This window comes from Semicossyphus pulcher, unplaced genomic scaffold (assembly GCF_022749685.1).
Source record: "Semicossyphus pulcher isolate SPU_LCO1_2020_fin unplaced genomic scaffold, fSemPul1.0.p SCAF_16, whole genome shotgun sequence".
Taxonomy (NCBI): domain Eukaryota; kingdom Metazoa; phylum Chordata; class Actinopteri; order Labriformes; family Labridae; genus Semicossyphus; species Semicossyphus pulcher.
The window spans coordinates 11,041,078-11,059,034 of NW_027211670.1; the positions used below are offsets into that span (position 1 = coordinate 11,041,078).

Below are 17,957 nucleotides of genomic sequence, written 5' to 3' on the forward strand. Positions count from 1 at the left end.
TATGCTATCAAATAAAGGCAAAAGGTAAGCCCCTCCCTTGAACGGCCACTGTCCAATCCTACGTTAGCAACCATCAAGATTCAAAATTAGGTGAAATGCCGAAACATATGGAATTTGCAAGTCCGTGAGCAGATTTCCTCAAAGTTTTGAGTGGGGGTGTCATGTTTTTTGCTTTTCCGAAGTCAAACTCAAGAGGAGAGATGTCGGACATGGATTATAAACTGCGCAAGATAGTCAACTGGTCTCCGCCTGCGATCCTGTCTGGCCTTCGCTACCACCACCGATGTTTGTGCCATCGTTGTGGCAAACATTTAAGATTTTCGGGCTTGCCATAATATTTACATGCTGGTGCGAAAGCATTGACAGGCATGGCAACAGTAACCAAGGGGGACGGGACTTAGCGAAGGGTTAATTCCAAAACCAAAAGTGCCTTAAAGTAAACAACATTTTCAGACTGACTCCCACTGTGTCCCCAAAACCCTTACAAATCACTCTTGGAAAACTGAAGCACTTTTGTAATCCAAAAAAGCTATGGTTACGGTTTGGTGAGGTTTTGGCACAATCATGACTTGGTTAGAGTTTGGAAAAATACATGTTTTGGAGTGTGGGAGTACGGCCTCTGTACATGGGTGGCTGATTTAACCTCTGCGCTTAACCAACGCCAAAAGCATGACTTTGGGTGTTACACTGGAAAAAACATCAGTCTCTCATAATAAAGTCCTACGGTTTGTTGTCCAACCCATCCACTCTTCCTTCTCCCTGACTGACCTTGTTGCTTCACGATAACATCATCTACCTCCTCCTTTCCCACCACCCGTCATAATACTATGGATGCGAGAGGGCTTTTTGCAATTGAAAGTAAACATATGTCATTTCTGGACGATCCCTACCTCGTGCTGTTGTGCTTTTAAGGAGAGTCAGCCTTCATCTCCACTGCACCTGTTCGCCTTGTCTAACCCCTCAGCTCCATCGCCCTGCCTAATTGCCAACCCCTGTCTTCTACTCTCCCATCCTGCTGTCCTCGAACACACTGGCTCTATGACGGTGCAAAAAGCTTTTAAAGGGCTAACATTTGTGCATGACTGGCCAGAACATTGTGTGCAGCGCTGCCTCTGCCCGCCGCTGCATTCAGTCCACTCGCAGCAGAGCTCCCGCGCTGCCGCGAGTGGACTGGAGGGATATTTTTAGAAAGCCGTTGACAATATCGCGTCCCCAAACGGGTGTAATCGTATTATGCTGTAGGTGCTAAAAGCCTTGAGTTGGGAAAGCACATCAGTGGAGGAAACAGGCTGAGGCGCACAAGCAGTGAGTCTTGAGTGGAAGCGGCTTAGAAGCAGAGTGGGAGGAGAAGATAAAGAGTGACATACAAACTCGAAATGTATCAGGGAAAGAAGTGCATCATAAGGAGGTGAGATTTGGCGAGGAAGGAGGTGTTGCAAATGAAATGCCTAATCAAGAGAGTTTGTGGTGTTGGCTCGAACGCTTTGATGGCGTTTGGTATCGGCAGCTCTGAGGGTTCAGGCCGGCCGCGGCGATGATAGATGAAAGACTGAACTTTAATCAGAATGGCGCCCGGAGCATTTTCAGGGAGGTAAACAGGTTAATCAGTCAAGCCCTCCTTCCATCCTCCTCTCTCATTCTCCCTTTTACTCCTTCCTCAGCACATGACCACTTCTGACGGTGGCACGCCATTCGTCTCTTTCCCATCAGCACCCCCACCCACGCTTCGCATCTCCACATCTCCACATCCACCCCCTTTTTTCCTGCAGCCTATACCATCATGGAGAGGAACATCAAAGCGCTCCGTCAGCCCGTTTAATATCTCACAGCATCATCAGCCTTAAAACTATGCGGTGGGAGGAGAGCATTCAGAGAGGAGCGGAGGCTTGGTTTGTTGCATTATTGCCCCTCTAGTAGCCTGTATCATGGGAGGTAGGTAATCAAAGTACCCTCAAAGAAAGCGTCCAGAAATCAAGATCCACTGAGGCAAAGGCAGGAGACAAAATAGCAGAGGGAGCAGCCAACCATTATCCATTGTTTCCAGAGTCCCAAGGGTTTATCTATTTATTAAAATGGCCTCCCAAGTAACAGCTAGCAGCATGAAAAACTTGTGCAATGTGCTGAGAAGAGCCAAATTGCTCCACGCCTCAACCACCGGACGCTTTCAACGAGCTACAACTGCAGAAAATAAAACCAGGAACTCGGAATTCCCACGAGTTTACGGCCCAAGCCACATCCCGTGTTTCCGTCAGCCGTCTCGCACATACAATCCTCCCCTCAAGAAAATAAACAATCAACTCTAACAAACCACTTTGGCCGGCCCCGGGTGTGAACCGTACAAAGGCTTAACAGCTCCTGTGGAGAGAGGCCGCACAGCAGCTCTTCAACCACATGGCAGTCAGGCAGCTGTATGGCGAGGTTATATTGTGTTGTTTGGGATCCCGACCGCAGACTTTGGTGAGCAATCAACAAAGCAGCCGGCTGCCACGCGACTCAAGCTGGTCGCCTTGTTAGGTTTCTCTCCAGCCTCGGTTGGAGTGCAGATTTGATTTGGAATAAATGTCCGGGCTGTTGCAAAAGGACGTTGGTTGTGCAATGAGTGAGGAAACACTCTTTACAGGAGGCCTTGAAGGGAAACAGAGGAGGGAATGCTTATTTAGAGACTTCACATTGGGGACAATCCAAGTGCATTGGCGGTATTACCTCCTCCTACCCATCTCCGCTTTTGTCAAAGCGAGCATTCACGATGTTCTCTTGTTTAATGATGTGCGGTAGTTTGAACTATATACACAAGCACCTCAGAGGGAGGAAAATGCAAATGTAGCGATTAATGATAGATCAGTGTGTAACTCAAGGTGGCAGCGAGGGAGGAGGAGGACGAGTTCGGCAGCGACGTCTTTTTTAAGATAATAGTAGAGAGATGTGTGGGAGTTAAAGAGAAAAGGGGGACAGGGGAAAAAAAAATAAAGTGCCGGAAGACAGAAGCTCTGTTGTTGGGGAATGAGAGCGGGATACTCACCCACATGCACGCAGACACATCCGTGACTGTGTAGATGACTCACATATACATATCATAAGCTAAACTAAAGGGCCAGAAATCACACGGGAGTTTCTGCCTTTACGTCTATTCTCAGGGGATATCAAAAGAAACTAATTTGCTCGTCCATTACGGCTGGATTAGCGCTGCCCGCTCCATCGCACCACCAGCCTCCTCGTGTTTTCTCCCCGAGGCCGCTCTCCACTTCCCTGCATTTAGCACTCATAAGTTTTTCTCTGTTTTTCTCTCTCTCTCTTCTAAGGGAGCGGTAGTTGGAGGAAGTTAGAGATTCAGTAAGGACACTCGTTTGCTCATGCATTACTTATGAAACCTCAGTTTCCTGTGCCTCATTCAAACCCACATACACCCACACAGGCTGAAATCGACGTCGATTCTGCTTTGACGTCTTTGCAGCCGAGCAGCCGTTTTTGTAGTGCCTCTTCATTGCACAATATTAAGATCAATGTCTTCTGTTCTCTTTTTTATGTTTATAAAGTTTGTGTTTTTATAGGTGGCACTCTCTTCTCTGATGCCACAGAAGCGATCATTGTTATTCTCTTTATTTATTCAAAGGAAGCTGCTGTTACGGGAACAGAGAGAACGATGCATTCATCTATGAGAATCTGATTCAAACCTCAGCAGAGGAGGTGAAAGTAAACACAACACTTTCACAAAGTGTAGAAACTTTTTCCTCCCATTTACTGAACTTAGAGTCAAAATAAACCGCGCTCTCAAATGTGCTCGAGAGTATAGTACATTTCTAAAATGTACCGATCAAGTTAGTGTCCTTCCATTTAGGCTGAAATTGGATTGGATGTTGGGAAAGCGGCGCACAAGGATGCAAAATTAAAAATGTAAGGAGTAGAAAGTACAGATATATGTGTTTAAAGCAGTACTGGGTTAAAACAAATAAAGTTGCCCAAAAAGATATATACTCATGTAAAGTTCAGAAAGACTTCTGAAAAGAACTATGAGGAGTTTTTAACTTGTTATGAAACAGATATTAATATTGATGCCTCTATATGACCTAGAAAAGCAAACGAGACAATCAGGAAGAAAATGACTATTTTTTTAATAGTTATTTTTTTATGGCGACATAGAAATGTAGAATCTGTAGGCAGGGACGTGGGTTTCTGGGACGGTGAGTTCTGCAAAATCAGGCGGAACATAATCCACTGTAATGACATCCCAGCTGCCATCAGCGTCATCTGATGATGATTTAGCTTCTTATTAATCTCTATAAACAGACACCTGCATGCTAACAGCTAACAATCTGCACTAGATCTAAAATTCAACTTGAGATAAATTCCCTTAACGCGGTGTCACGAAAGCTGTTCAGCGTTCAGATTTCCCGACTTCCTCGAATGCATCAGAAATGATCAATCCGACCTTCGTTCAACAAACGAGTGTTTTAAAAGTAGTTTTCTTCTCCTCTTGAGGACAGACCTGACAAAGCTTCATTTTGACTTTTTACTAATCTGCATCATGATGTAATTTCAGCAAAGATAAGACCTGTTTATTAAAGTAAATCACAAGAAAAATGGGTTCTTTCTCTGTGAACAACGCAGCACGCGGAAAAGGAAGTAATTTATCGCTAACCGCCGGCTACATGCCTCGGCATGTTCACCGTTGTGGATCCGAGATTGGCACGGCTGTGATTAGGCCGTAGGCACCAGGCCGCAGGCAGCAAATAGTGGTAACAGTATTATTCAACAAGATATTCGTTTTTGCTCCACCAACTCAACTAGTTCCACAACTTAAACAAAACTGGGCTTCTGTTGCCAAGCAACCAAAACATTAGTTACCACAGATCAGCTGCTTTAAATGATGTACATTAATCTCTTTGTTTTATTTATAAAAGCAACCAGTGAAATAAGAGTCTGCTGAGTGATTCAGAGGTACCAGCTTGATTAATGCAGACTTACACGGTCTGCTGTGATGTTAATTAATAATAATCACAACACCTGGCTGCGGCGGAGTGATACACAGAGTGAAAAGTCCCAGTGATGTTGTTCTCTATATCAGCACTCGTGGAATGCCTCTTATCCAATCGGATTACTTGGTCAGAACTAATTGTTGTATAAAGCGATTTACAGCACGCTGCTGAAAGAGCCTTTGTTTACATTACGCAGTAAGTGGTACGTTAAGAGGTCAGAAGAAGGTCGGAAGAGATTGATTTTAGGAGAATGATATGCCACATGTACAGCACAGGAGCAGATATAAGACAAACTGTTTACATGAAGGTTCCTTAAAGGAGCTTAAAGTACATCTATATGCTCTGTTACTTCCAACTTCCCGCCAAATTTCTATGACTAAACCGATGGGAAGGCCGACATGTCTGTCTGACTAATACATGGAATAATGCAGAGTCTGCCAGTGGGACGAGCTGCTGGACACAAACATGTATTCACCATCTCCTGAGAGGCGGCCTGGAAATCTCCCCGGCCTAATAATACCTGGCACACGGAGTCTGTCAGAGCGGCAGGCCAGCTGAAAGTGATTTGGTGGGATGAAGAGAAAAAGCAGGTGAGACACACACAGAGAGAGGGAGAGAAACAGAGGAACACAAGAAGAGAGAGCTGGAGGTGGAGCGAGACAGACAGTTATCCGCCTTGTCGTCCTGTCTCTCTGAAGATGGAGACGAATTTGTCCTGACATCACAGGAGCGAGTCAGAGAACACCTACTGAGAAATCTGCACAAAAACACACACACACACATACACACACACGTACGTCTCCTACAGGCACGGCCAAGAAACAGGAGGAGGAGGAGGGAGCAAATGAGGACGTGAGTAAAAGTAAATAAGCTACTAGATGGAGTTAAGTAGGGACAGAAAGTGACTCAGGAGTGCTTGAGAAAAACTAAAAACAGAGGGAGAGAAAGAGGAGGGACGAATCGATTTCGGAGAGGCAGGGCGAGCAGAAAGGAAGAGGGAGATGAAGAGGCAAGAGAGCATGATGAGACAATGAGGGACAGCCGTGAAAGAGAGAAAGCGGAGAGAGGGAGGATCCGACAGAGGGAGACGAAAAAGATTGAGAGACGACGAGAGGGAAGCCAGAAACAGAGAGAGAGAAATACAGAGATTGAATGAAGACAGAGAGAGTGAGGGGAAGATGAGAGGACGCCGTATTTTCTTCCATCTCAATTTGCACAAAACTTTCATTACCACCAATTTGGGGCCGGCAGCCGTAGGCCGGACCATTAGGCGAGCCGGGCATCAATCAGCCTAATCTCCCTCCCAGGCTGCTAAATTACAGCGCCCGCTTGCTTATTAAAATTTGTCGCCCGTCTCCCAACGCCCGGCACTGCTGGAGATTAGACAGGGGCCCCCAGACAAATCTGTTCCAGAGGAGACGAAGAGGAAGAGGGGGAGGGAAAAGGGGGGGAGGAAGGAAGTACAGGGACAGTAGGAGGGGAGAGAAGAGAAATGTGCTCGGATCAGAGCGGGGGGGACGATCATCTGGTTTGATTTATACACTCCTGTAGATCCGACACACACGCACACACTTCTCCACCCTTTATGCAATTCAGCCTCTCTTCACACACTCGTGCATCCCAATACATCCCATAATATACAACCCCTCCAAAATGCAGTTCTCCATTCCTGTCAACACACACACACACACACGCTGGCGAAGAGAGGTTTGCGACGCCTCCCGTTGCACACTCAATCAAAGCGGCGGCCAGATAAGACGCATGATGAATGGCGTAATTGGAGGCGGCAGCAGGGTAATGCTGCATCGCTCTGCGTTTGGGGCGGGGGGGGGGAGAAGAAGAAGAGTGGCGAGTGGGTGATTAGCCTGTAGGATTTATTGTTATTGCTGTCTTATTAAAAAATACTAAGACTGTCTGCCTCGCCTGCTGTGGCACACCTCCAGAAACAGAGGGCCCTGAATCTCTGAGGGGACGAGCACCCAGCAAGGTTACACCTATGTGGATTCACGAGGTTTGAAGGGTGCTAAGCTAAACATGGAGGTTGCAGGGAGGGGATTTGGATGCAGACACACTGTACATACCCATAAAAAAATGTGATTTAAACAAATACAAACTCCGATCAACAATCCAAAGCTGCAGCCAGAGAGCAGCGTGGCAAAGTGACTTAAACAGGAAGTGAAGAGAGCGAGTGTCGTAAATTAAAACAAAACAATGAAACCGAGATATAAGACGTATTTCCCGGTTTAGCCAGCGGTTAGCGATAAAAGACTTCCTTTTCCGTGAGCTGCATTGTGTACAATCCAGATAGCAACTTGAGAAGCGACCGTGTGTTCAGATCTAAAGTGAAGCTAATTCTCTACATATGTCTGCAAAATAAACGCCGTCATTTCTCGGTTCATTCAAACCCCCGAAGGAGCGCCCGTTCATCTGTTTCTGGTGAGTCACTGTAAATAGTAGGTTACACAAAGGCTTCACTCTTATGGCGCAGGATAAAGGACAAAATTAAGGCTAGCTACTGATCCGGTCAATGATAAGCTAGCGCTGGTCACTGAGGGGCCAGCAGTGGTACATAAGAAGCCGCCTATTCATTCGGCCAGGTCGGCGGCGTCTAACATAGCAACCCATTGGATCGGCTACCGGCTAGGCTGGTCAATGAATAGCCGGCTTCTTATTTAACACCGCTGGCTTGTCATTGGCCTGATCAGTAGCTGTCTTCAGCAAGGATATAGCCTCCTTCAGTCTCTCAATAGTCTTAATTTTGTCCTTTATCCTGCGCCATGTATTGGCTAACTACTGCGGTATGAAAAAGAAACACCTTTTCTTGTGATTTACTTAACGGGTCTTAGATTGACCAAAATTTCAACATCCCGATGCAGATCAGTAAAAAGTCAAAATGAAGCTTTGTCATGTCTGTCCTCAAGAGGAGAAGAAAGCTACTTTTAAAATGCTCATTTGTTGAACCGAAGTCGAATCGATCATTTCTGATGCATTTGAGGAAGTCGGGAAATCGGAACGCTGATTGGCTTTCGTCTGAGTCAAGCAGATTTGTTTGAAATGTGTGATCTAGAGCGGATTGTAAGATGCAGATGTCTGTTTATAGAGATAAATAAGCCGCCCTCAGATGACCGCTGATGGGAGCCGGGATGTCATTACAGTGGATTAAGTTCCGCCTGCGTTTGCAGCCTGCTGATGCGTGATTGGTCAATAGTACTCGCACTACAAACTTACTACAAATGGAAAACTGGAAGACATCTCATACAAAGTCCGGTCCGTGTGTACAGATTCTACATTTTCATATAGAATTTGTAAATAGAGTTGAACAGTATCAGATGTCAGATGCGTTGGTTTGTTTCAGTGTATTTCTTTGTAAGCACTCTGAGCAGTTTTGGGTGCCTAGGCCTACTTTTTTTATAGCAGTGTTATCTAAAGAGTTCTGTCATTTTTACTAGTATCGTATCAAGGTTAAAATTCCCACATTGTGACAACCCTATTCTGGATGGGATGACACTTCTCGTCAGAGTATCTGGACTGACGGGAGTGTGTGTTCAGCACGAAGGTCAGTGATGTGATTCTACTTCAGGCTGGAGTGTCCTCAACACATCAAACGCTCTCCTTTCACATATCAAAAGCGAGCAAAGGTCTTTGACAGCAGAGAGCAAGATAGTGTACTTAACTCACTCCCTGGCAGCGCACCTCTGCAGCAGAGAGCACGTGTACAGGGATTTCTCCTGTGCCATCTGATGACCCTGATTCGCCGCGTTGTACTCGTCGGGTCCTAATCTGTCTTAATGGATCCTGACTTGTGGCACATGAAGAGATGATTTCAATTAGCAAGGCGCCGCACGATGTAGCACATTTTGTAACATGCAGGTCTTAAGGAAGCAATTATTGTGTGACAGAGGTGGGAAACCAACTGTAAATTCAATTTTTGACTGAATGTTTAACTTAAAAATGGCCAAGAAAAATATACAATTTGTTTAAATAATGTAGTGCAATACTGAGGGAAGATTGGGAGACTGATGTTTTCTCTTTATTTGGTGTCTTGAATGTACCGTGTTGCAAAAAGTAAAGACAATGCAGAAATTATTGGTTTTTGAAATGGCAAAATTAACAAGAACATTAACAGAAGTTGGTTTTCTGTTACATATTGTCAATTAAATGCTTTTTGGTTTCAGAGTCATTTGAAGGCATTGCTCTGGGGTTTAGTGGTATCTGTTTTTTTGACTGTTTGACTGCTGAAACGACGAGATCTATTATTGAAATGATTAGATAATTGATTAGACAGTTACTGAATGGCTCTTATTTAGCTCTCAGCTCTTAAATCTAGTTGTAGGTTCTTTTAAGCATGTGCTAACTAACTATAAAGACAATAAATAACTTCATTCAAAAATATGTCTTTTAATAAACTTTGTGGCTTATTTGGCTTCTGCTGATACAACAGATGAATAACGGGAGGAAGAACAAGAAGGAGAGGAAAAGATGAAATGTTCTAGGGGAAAGGTTTGAAGGTGAGGGACTGAGAATGTAAATGAGAGAAGAATCACACAGCGTGGCTCTAACTCTTGACTGTTAGGGCCTGTGTCCACTAACGGCAGCTATCTTCTACACAAACCCAACGCAGTTCAGCTTTTTCAGCGTAAACAGGCCCTCAGCGTCAGCTTTTATTTTTGGGACTGCACTCTCAGTTGAAAATACTTCAACTTTTGGAACACTGCTGCGCTCATCAATGTCACTTCTCCCTCACCGACCAATCAAAATCAGGAAGGGGCGGGACTTTAGATTTCAACTTTATCAACATCAATGGCGGAGGTGAAGCTGATCCTTTTGTTTTTTGAAGGGTACAACATTTAGGTGTAGAGCGGCTGCTAATGCCAGGAGACGATACATACAGCAGTAATTTAAGACTTATCGATCGCTACTGGGGGAAGCGGAAGTGCCACCACACAGCTTTTGTAACCTAGCAACAGTAAGTGCAGGTGAGAAGCGCTCTGAAATTGAGGTTGTGGGCGCTGCCAGAGCAAAGAACGGACACAGGCCCTTAAGTTGATAAAAGAAAGATGTGTCAGGTTCTTTCTATAACACGACATTGTTATATTCATGTTAAAAGCTAATACAACATCATCCACACATCCAACATGCCTTCTCCTTCAAGCAAGGTCCACTTTACAAATCTTGCAGGCAATCCTTTTCTTTGCAGCACTGAGGGTGAAACACTCCCAGACTTTAGAAGTTATATTGTGTATTGTGAAATGGTGACGTTTCCAGTGTGTGTGGCTTGCCGTCTGTCCCTGCCAACGCTGTATGTGTTTGTGCTGTTTGTGTCACTTATTACTCAAAATGTCAACTCTCTGCTGGTGTACGATCGCCGAACACTGCTGGATCTTCGACTGTCCGCAAGTGATCTTGTGATGTTTGATCATGGTGGACATAAAACTTTGCACCCCCACCTATCGGGGATTCCAGCTCACCTCTGCCGTGCCCCAGCTTTACCTCCTTGGTGTAAGCGCCAACACCGCCGGGGTAAACGCAGCGGCCGCCTGGTGAGGCTGAAGGCCGGCTTGGCATGCTTCTTTACGGTTTCTTAGACTGAGCATGGAGCGACGCCTCGCCTCTTTATTTCTCAGCGTCAGCCGGATGAAATGCTTCAGCCCCAGCTCCTGGTCTGTATTATGCCTGTATTATTTGATGTTGCTTTCGCCTGTAATACATTTAAACCTCACGCTCCTATTCGACACTGCTGCATTATTAACCCTTCCACTGCTGTTCAGTTCTCGGCCGTTTTCAATCAGAACTGTGTCATTCCAGAGTCTTTGTGTAACGATACAGACGAGCTCAGCTCATGGTTTCACGCCACCTGCCAAACTGCTGTAGATACTGTGGCTCCATAAAAAACCAGGCAGCATAAAACTAAATCTGAGCCCTGGCTGAATGACACGTCTCGCGCTGTCAGACGCGAGTGCCGTAGAGCTGAGCGCAAGTGGAAAAGGGACAAACTGCATGTGTCATTTCATCAAGGGCTGCTGGCGTCATTATCAGACAACTGTGAAAGATGCAAATGAAAGCATTTCTCAGACATGATTCTATCAAACTGTCACAAGCCTGGTGTTTTGTTTAAGACAATTGACTCGGTTCTTAATGCATCACAGACAGTCTGTATTGAGGCTTCCCCTGCTGTGTGTGACAACTTTCTTTTTTATTGATAAGGTCACTTCCTCTCTGCTTCTGAGTGTGCCAAAAACAAAACGTAAGCTCAGAGGGGACCGTACCTTTGCTGCTGCGGCTCCAAGAATGTGGAATGACCTGCCTTTGCACATTAGACAGGCCTCTTCACTGTCTGTTTTTAATGCCTTTAATGTCTTTTTAATGTCTAATGTCCCACCTCTTCTCCTTGACACCTTTTAAGATGTTGATTTGATTTGTGTTTAATGTCTTTTTATTTTATTTAAACTTTTTATGTATTTTTATCTATTTCTATTTATTTATTTGTATCGTATGCCTTGTGTGAGCTGTGTCTTTTATTCTTCTGTACAGCACTTTGTTCCTCTGTGGTTGTTTTAAAGTGCTTTACAAATAAAGTTGGATTGGATAGTGCCATCGCTTCCCAGTCGCTGTTTTGCATGCACAACTCTCAGCAGAGATAGTAAGGATGCGAGATGGCTCATCCCTCAAGAACTCAGCTCCGGAAACGATGTTATGTCTGCGCACAGCATGAAAAACATAACCGACTAATGCAATGGCGACTCATTTTCTAATCAATTTTTGTGGACAATGTTGTCAATCTTTGCCTGCCTACTTTGAACCATGAGCTTTTTGAAGGCAGCACTGGGGACTTTGGGACAAACAAATTCAGCCTTGAAAATAACTGTCATTCAAAAATAGGATTTGTAAATACTGTTCTGAACTGCAGGCAATTATTGGAGAGAAAACCAAGGTTGTGGTCTTTACAAAATTTAAATGGGAGAAGTACAAGCATTGTAGAGCGTGAAAGTGCAGCAGCGGTGAGCAGTGTGGCTGCAGTGAGCATGCCCACTGTCAACACGCACGGACACGGTAACCGAACCACACGTGTACACACTGAAGCAAACGTGGTGTGAGACAAAGCTGCTATAAATAGCGGAGTTGCTTTGTCTGGAAGTTTAATTAGCGTAGCACCTAGAGTATTCGGAGATAGAAGGTTTGGCAGTGTCGAGGAGACGTGAGCCAAAACGCTCCGGCCAGACGGAGCTATTTTAAAAACTGGATCTGAGATGTGTTGTTGTTGGCTTTGCTTTGATTCCTAAAACTCGGTGTATCACATTCGTAGCTGTTGCAGGGTATGATTTATAAAAAGTGTCCAGTTAGAGAGTGTGTCTACCTCTGTCGGTCGCCAGCAGCCCCTTTGTGTTGCTGTTCAGACTGATTGAGTGGTGTGCTGTTCGGCCAACTGGGCTTCCGGCTGGTGGACTGCCCACATCGATTGCTCGGACGAGCCCTTCTTCTGGTGCACAGACGGGAAAAAAAGAGAGAGGAGGAGAGTGGAAATGAAGGGTGTAAAAATAGAGAGTGAAAGGAGAGATAAAGAAGGAGAGAGGAGAAGGAGGGGAGAGAGAAAAGGGGAACATTAGCTTAAATGAAAGTTTATTAGCTGTATCAGTCAGTCAGTCGGGCGGGGTGGGGGGGGATTTTGCCTCAGGCTCCTCATCCTTCCTCTCTATCTGTTCCCCCCTCTTTCTGCTTATGTGTGTGTGTTTGTAAGGGGAGGGGTTTGTGGGTGGGGGCAGGCATGACGGGAAAACATTAGCTTGTTGGCGAGCGGCCTGTACAGCAGCCAGTAATTGGCTCGGGTAATGGTCATGTCCAGACAAATGGTGTAGGCCCTAACCGTGTTACGAGCAGCCGCCTGCTCCGCCTGTACTCACAGCAGAAAAGCCAGCACTGCTCGGATACGCAGCGGCTGCAGCGTGTGTTGCAAAATATGTGATTTACAGGGACACAACTTCTTTTTTTCCCCCCTCTCTCTCTCTCCGCCTCGCAGCCGATGTGTTCTGCATGGCTCGTACCGGTGATTCATGGTTTGCTTGCGTCCTGTGTGGGAGACCGCGCTGTGATAAGGGGGGAAAAAGATGGCCCGCTCACCTCGAGGGACAAATCCGCATCTGCCGGTGTCCTCCAAACAAGTGACGGATAGGAGACGGGGGAGAGAGAAGGAAAGGGGAGGGAGGAAAGGAGGGAGGGGGGAGATGAGTAGAGAGAGGGAGTAAGAGGATAAGTTCCATTTTTCATCCGTCCCTCCCTCTGCTCTGCATCACTTCCCCTTCTGTCTGACGGCAAGCTGAGCCACTAATGTCCATTGTGTCTGGGCTGCAAACACAGAAGAGTGTGCGTGTGTGTGTGTGCGTGCGTGCGTGCGTGTGTGTGTGTGTAGCTGTCTCTCCTTCTGATGATGTTTGACGAGTGAGAATGAAATGTATATGCTCCTGCAGACGCTACAGCAGCTTTATAACGTGCAAACACGGATGAGCTGCGTGTGCATGTGTGTGTGTGTGTGTGTGTGTGTGTGTGTGTGTGTGTGTGCAGTGGTAACCCCTCAGCCATCCAGCTATCATCTCCAGCCAGACAGGCCCCACCAAGTCAGCCCGGCTGGATAATGAGATCCATTATGATTTACGTGCCAAGAGGACAGCCAGACAGAACAAAGACATGTACACACACACACACACACACACACACACAGTTTGGTGTACATGTCAGTGTGTGTATGCTCGTGGGCTCTGTATCTCGTACTGTATGTGCTGATGTGTGCTGCCAGTGTTTCATATTTCAGTTTTGTGTGTGTGTGTGTGTGTGTGTGTGTGTGTGTGTGTGTGTGAGCTACATTAGGTGCCTGTAGGGCATCCAGCAGTGGGTCCTCCCTCCGTTAGCAACTCGAGAACTCAGACCATCTCTCTCTCACTAACACACACACACTCTTTTTTCCCTCCTCTGCCTCTCACCTGAAAAAGCCTGAGTCTCAACTAAAGCAACCTCGCTCAACCTATTCTCTCTCTCACTCACACACACACACACACACACACACACACACACACACACACACACACACACACACACTCTGCCCCAGGGCCTTGCAGGCAGAAAGTGAAAGGTGAAGATTACAACTATGTGCCGCATCAAATAAAAAAAAGGAGACCACACATTCTCACCCTGATTGATCAGCACCTCTGCACCGCCGAGCCAGCCAGGGATTCGTTCCAAGGTGTTTGTGCCCGTGTGTGTGTGTGTGTGTGTGTGTGTGTGTGTGTGTGTATGTGTGTGTGTGTGTGTGTGTACTGGGATTAGTTAGAGAGGAGAAGTAGCTGTCAAACACATTTTGGAAAAGGAGTGTGCTGTTGCTTCATTTCACTTTTTGGGAAAGTGTGTTGGCGGATCTGTTTCTGCAGATGAAAATGTGAATCACGTCACTTGAATTGTTCCAAAAAAAGACATGAAAGACACCCGGTTAAAGATTAAATGAGCTGGCTACAGGCTGACTCATTCAAGTTACTTTAAAAAAAATAATAGGATTGTTTTGGATTTAAAATGTCAGAATAAGTGCGACAATTTTAAAAATGTCTCAATCATCAGTCTAAAACATAAAGACATGAACTCATAATTATCTAACTCGTCGATATGGCAATATGTCGTTGTCCTGATTCGTGCAATACACTTATATATAGACTGGGGCCAAATATCGATATTGAATTTACAAATATATGGTGCTCTAAAAAGATTCCCCTGCGATTTGGACTCACCGCATCACTTCTTCATGACATGAATGAGGACCGACTGAAAACACTTCCATTGTTTAATCTCAGTTTGTGTCAAATTCTGTGAAACTGACACCAAAGTATAAATACATTCATCCCACACATTAACTTTTTAGGGGCATTTTGTATTCTTCAGTTAATCAGATATTGTGATGTATCATTGCATCTTGCGTATCGTAATGTATCGTTTCGTAATGTATCGTTTCATATTGTATTGTTTTGTATCATATCGTATCGTATCGTATCATATAACTTATAGTGTCGTATCGTATTGTGTCGTATTGTAGCATACTGTGTCGTATTTTATTGTACAATGTCATATTGTATTGTATCGTATTGTGTCGTATTGTATCATGACGTATTGTATAGTATAGTGTGGTATTGTATAGTATCATATTGTGTCGTATCGTATTGAGTCGTATTGAGTCGTATTGTGTTGTATTGTGTCGTATTGAGTCGTGACGTACTGTGTCTTGACGTATTGTATCGTATAGTGTCGTATTGTATTGTAACGTATTGTGTCGTATTGTGTTGTATTGTGTCGTATCATATTGTATCGTATTGAATCGTGTCGTATTGTATCGTATTGTATAGTATTGTATCGTATTGTATCGTATCTTATTGTATCATGTCGTATTGTATCGTATTGTGTCGTGTCGTATTGTATCGTAATGTGTGGTATTAAATCGTATCATATATCATATTGTATCGTATTGTGTGGTATTGTGGAGTATCGTATTATATCGCGTTGTATCATACTGTATCGTATTGTGTCGTATTGTGTTGTATCATATCGTATCATATATCATATTGCGTCGCATTGTATCGTGACTTACCCTGCGATTCCCACCCCTTATAAAAACTGAGAAAACCTTCAAATTCTTACATTGGAGAAGCTGAAAACAAAGAATATTTTGTTTGATAACTGTCCAAAACTATGCATCAGTAATAAAACTTGTCATAATATTACATTAAAGAGTATTATGTTCATTATGGGTATCTTTTTTTGTGACAAGGCAATCTGCACACAAAAAGTTAAGTAAAACAAAACTGCAATTGTGTAATGGATGAACATTTATAAAATTACATATTAGTTCATATTTATCATTTCCCCCACCCTCTTAAACTCTCACAGAGAGCAGCCGTGCCCACTCTCTCTCTCCCTCTCTCTCTATCAGAGTGCAGGGCTCAGAAAACAATGGAGGGATTCTCTGCTGCTCCTCCTTTATGAAGTATTCAAGTGACGCCAGCTCAATTAGAGGCCCAAATGCCAAGGAGGGATGAGGAGATGAAGAGAGATAGGGAAACAACGGGGACAATGAGGATACTCGGCAGAGACAGCGAGGATGAGAGAAGGAGACAAGGAGGCTGTAAAAAAGAAATGATGGATTTTACGTAGATAGAAAGAGATTAACACAGGCGGAGACACAAACAGAACTATCATGACCTCCTGGGTCAATCCACCATTGCTCTGCATCTGTATGCACACATACACAAACACACACACACACAATCCTCTGTGGTATGTATTTCCATCATCGAATGTGATCAGAGCTACTGTACGCCAGCCAACATTCACTCAGCCATGATAACCCCTGAAGGAGAGGCAGACTGATTACACACACAGAACACAGTGACACACTTTGAGCACACCGTGATCAGCCAAGGAGGGGAAGGATCTGACATGCCCGGTGAAATTAAAAAGTCAAAAAGGCCGATGATTTGAGAAGTTATCTCAAAGAAAATATGGAGCACCATTATTACGTATTATTTAATTTCATGATAATTCAGGTTTATTACAGCTTGGGTCTTAACTCTAAATGGGTTTGGTTGTGGTTAAATCGGCGGCCCATTAACAGAGGCTACAGTCCTCCATGCGGTGGTTCAACTCCCACCCTCAGCCCCTTGGCGCGGGTCATCCCCACTCTCTCTTCCCCTGTGTTGACACCATCCACTGTCCTCTCTCCTTTCATAAAGGCATAAAAATCTCCATTCCATTTGGTTCTTTTTCTTTCTTTTTAAAGTAACATTAGGTTTAATTATTCATGGGAAACTTTCACCTTAGATGCCACAAAGGGTTGCGGGAAGGAAGAAGAAAAGACCGAGCTATTTGATGCGAGAAAACAAAAAACACCTTATATTCTCACTTGCGTCCTCTATTAAGTCAGATAAATCTCCCCTTACAGGTCTCAACATACCAATTATTCCTTTTGGACTTTGAGGGGAAATGACAGCCTCTCCATGACATATATTTCTTTATTATTTCTATCTGTTCATCAATAGCGGGTGGGTCAAAATTAGCCATTCCTTGTGACAGCTTTGTTGCTCGCTGTCAGAATATTTATACCAGTTTCTTAACATTTATATTCCACCCATCGAATACAACGTCACCCTTGTATACTGTATCACACCTAAAAGGGATTTTTAAGGATTTTCTGCCAATAAAACACAATGATGGCAATTCCAGAAAATATGGAAGTGATTGGTGCTATTTGCCCCCCATAGCCCCTAAAAACTATGAACAACTCACTGATGTCTTTTTTGCAGCAGTGCAATAAAAAATATTTTTCCAAACAGAATTCTGACACATGTAGTTGAACAAGTTTAGCTCTATTGTTCCCATACTGGACATTTCCTTCCTTTTCCCACTTCTCTTTAATATCAGTTTAGTGTTTTTATAAATGAAAGAGCTCAAAAAGTTGGAAAACTAAAAACTCATTTTCTCTACCTGTAAAGAGAGATAAAATACATTTAAAAATTCAGTAGAGATTTTCAACAGTAAAAGTATATAAAACATATTTTACTGTCACACTGAGTCTGTACCCTCGATGAAAAGATTGTTTACCACCTTGCCCTCCCCAGTTTCTCTGCACTACTGCACAGGCTGTTTCAGTCCAATGTCACAGTGATGCTCTGCAACAAAGCACATTACATGTGACTTTCATAAAAAGCCTCTTTGTGCAGAGTGGTTGGGCCCTGCTGCACACATTATCACCATTCTCTGCATTTACAGACACATTTCTGTGGCTGCAATAAAACTCCCATCAGCGCGGACAAACTGTTCATCCTCTCACTGAAATATGTGAACCTCTCAGTTGTGTGAAGACTGTGGGATTTCAACCCACAAACCCCCGCTGTTGTGGCATGTCCCACGCTCCGACCCGCTCGCCAATCAGCACCAGCGTCAAAAACCCAAAACACA

The 17,957-nt window shown here is 44.4% G+C and overlaps 1 protein-coding gene across 1 annotated transcript in view; it reads right to left on the reverse strand.

Annotated features, from left to right (window-relative positions):
• Window positions 1-17,957, reverse strand: part of raraa (retinoic acid receptor, alpha a) — a 157,400-nt gene that overhangs the window by 101,542 nt on the left and 37,901 nt on the right. The window contains exon 3 of the mRNA XM_069665070.1: window positions 12,328-12,450. The gene's annotated coding sequence lies outside the window, so the exon portion shown is untranslated. The remainder of the gene's footprint in view (window positions 1-12,327; window positions 12,451-17,957) is intronic.